Below are 2,877 nucleotides of genomic sequence, written 5' to 3' on the forward strand. Positions count from 1 at the left end.
TAAATTTCTTATCACATACCTGCTGAGTAAAGACTTGATCCTGCTGCCATTGAAGTCAGGTCATACATTATTTTAATTTCTTCTAGCTAGCTTGCTGGCTTTTAGTTCTTATAGTAGCATCCATCACTGAGGCATCTAAGTGCCTCTGAGGAAATAATAACTACTGTAACAACTGGCCGGTCGTCTAATTTTCCTCTCTACTTCCCCTGAGGCCGTCAAAGTTAGGGGTATATTTTTGTTTACTGTCTTAACACAACTTCTCTCCACTTTTCCTTGCTGGCTTCAGCCTTTTTGACTCCTCCAGCTTCTCTCTTACTTTTTGCTGCTTTCAGGTGTCTCTGTGTGTTTTTTTAGGTGAAGAAGTCAGTTCTATATTTTACTTGCAAGGGTGTGAAATAATGCTCATTCTTATCTCCTCTGCTAATTAATTCTGAAGCCTTGGCCCAACTGAAGTAAAAGTCAACTTGTACTCATGAGCCAGTCCTTTATTCATTTCATGTTCATAACATAAATGTAATATTGATACCAATGGTACTAAAGGAATTGCAGATTACAAGTAGTTTAAAGGAACAGATGATGCGCATGTGTCTCATGGATCCCACACAGGAGAAATTATAGGCCAGATCCTATTATGTCTATTGTACTGACCTAAGAGGACTCAATACAGTTTTCCTCCTTCCCATATAATGAAACATGCTGTTATCATGCTGTTTTTGAAACACACTTAGACATAAATGTAGTCACAAAAAAAACAGGGAGGCAAAAGGGGAAGGACTCATTAAACTTTTAAACAGTGTTTCAGGATGGAATAGGATCATATTTAGGTGCCTAATTCCAAGTGCTTAATAAGTCTGTGTGACTTGCTGAAAGTCCTAGGTGTCACAGATTTGAGGCTAACACCATTATAACTGAGCTGTTCTTTTGTTCAACACAGCTGTCAGAGGAGATTGCCATTATGAAGAAAAGGATACTTTCCAAACTATCTACCTCTATGCAGTAACTGGCTTTGTAGATTAATTCTGAAATTGGCTGATATTTTGTCATGGGCCATTGAGCTGAGTCATGCACCAGATTGAGGTGTTCACTTGTCTCATACTTCTGAACAGGAAGCTACTGCACTCTGGATTCATTGAACAATCGGTTGTGAATGATCAGTTATTGTGGTTAGGTACAGAAAGTTACAATGACATTTCATGCAGGGTTGGGGGAGGTATGAAGGCATGAATCATAGTCACCAGGTCACTGATATGATTGCAGACAGCCTTATGGCTCATCACATTTGGATGGAAGTTCTTGGTTGATCCCTAAATAGCTCCACTTGGCAGTCTTGCCTGAAAGAAAATAGGATATAACAGAAGACAGCTAGCACATTTGAAAACCACAGCTTAAAAGATATTTTTTTCTAACAATTTAAATAGGATGTGATTTCTGGAGGACAACAACATAGAAATGTACTAAGGGAAGGTGGTAAGGATACAAGAAGACAAACAAACAAAAGCAGCAAGCATTGGGCTAGTTTGATTTAAGGAGATTAAAAAACAAAAAGGCCTCTGAACCAACCCAGATAAATAAATTGGGTAAATACTAATTAAGAACAGTGACACCTTGGTTCTTGTGTTTACAGGTTTTGCACTCTCCACAACACAATTTAGATTCCCACAGCTGTTACTGAAAGTCAGTCTTAGTCCATTACTTTAATTAATCTATGCTCATTATCAGCATGGCAGTTTTCCTATGAACAGAAAGTCAAAGGAGAAGATTTATAATTAGTGAAGGTTTTTTTAGATTAATTTGCAGGAAACTGAGACATTAAATATTTTCTACCCTTAGTAAAGTTCTTTGATCTGTAACAATACTGATGACATCTCTAAATACAGCCTTGAAGTAAATACTTGAGGGCGTGCAAATCTGGTGCATAACAGAAAATGTCACTCACACTAACCAGCTGCTTTCTCATTTCTTCATAAATTAAAGGGTGTTACCTTGTGCATATGGCTTTATCATGATCCAAATATTCTTCCAAGATATGAAAAAATCCTTTGTAATTGAAAGGAAAGAGACAATTACTTTAGAAGGCTAACCCTGCCTGCACATTTACAAATAACAATGCCTTTTAGTTGTAGAGATATGATTTAAAAGGTGCAATTGCATGGCCTCTTAATGAAAGTAGACACCGCATTTACCCAAATCTGAGACAACTTGGAATTTAAGATGATCCCCCAATAATTAGATTCTATAGCTGGGAAATTTATAAATTTGTTTTAAATTAGATATAGAATCTAATTATTGGAGGGTTGTATTAAATTTGTCCTCTCCATTGCTACAGCAGGGACAGGTAGAGGGGGGAAGGTGGCCCACTTGCCGTCTGCACTCCCCCCCAACGTACTTCTCTCTGCAGCCTGTCCTACCTCTCCTTCACAATGCCTGCAACCCCTGCCATCCTACCACCTGTGTGCCCCCAGTGCCTGGTCCCCACAGCCTCTGCCCGCTCCCTCCTCTTACTGTCAGAACTGGCTCCATTGTCTCTTGGGATGCAGAGCATATGGAAAAATGGCTCCCTGCCCAGCCATGCACCTGTAAAGTGAGCAACACTCAACCCCCTAAGCAGGGCCAGCTGAGACTCCACCTGCTGATTGATTTTAGGGCTCCTGGTCTCTGCTGTGCCAGAAACTGATTTCAGTCTGTGAGTAGGTCTTGCCCATGTGGCTTTCCTGGTGCCTGTTCCTGATTACTGCCTATGTACACAGTGTCTGGGTACTCATTTGACTTAGCCTTGTCTCCTGACATCTGCTTCTGGTAACCCCCTGACTTACATGAACCCCAGTTTAATGTTGGCTTGCTCTCTGGCTGCAGATGATAGTAACATTCCTGGCTATA

The 2,877-nt window shown here is 40.2% G+C and overlaps 1 long non-coding RNA gene across 1 annotated transcript; it reads right to left on the reverse strand.

Moving 5' to 3' along the window:
• Positions 1-1,168: 1,168 nt before the first annotated feature.
• LOC102388760 lies at positions 1,169-2,537 on the reverse strand. The gene is made up of 3 exons (XR_323854.1): positions 2,503-2,537; positions 1,983-2,037; positions 1,169-1,331 (listed from the first exon to the last, which is right to left on the reverse strand). It is a non-coding gene; the product is annotated as an uncharacterized LOC102388760 (long non-coding RNA).
• Between the last annotated feature and the right edge of the window lie 340 nt (positions 2,538-2,877).

This window comes from Alligator sinensis, unplaced genomic scaffold (genome assembly GCF_000455745.1).
Source record: "Alligator sinensis unplaced genomic scaffold, ASM45574v1 scaffold33_1, whole genome shotgun sequence".
Taxonomy (NCBI): domain Eukaryota; kingdom Metazoa; phylum Chordata; order Crocodylia; family Alligatoridae; genus Alligator; species Alligator sinensis.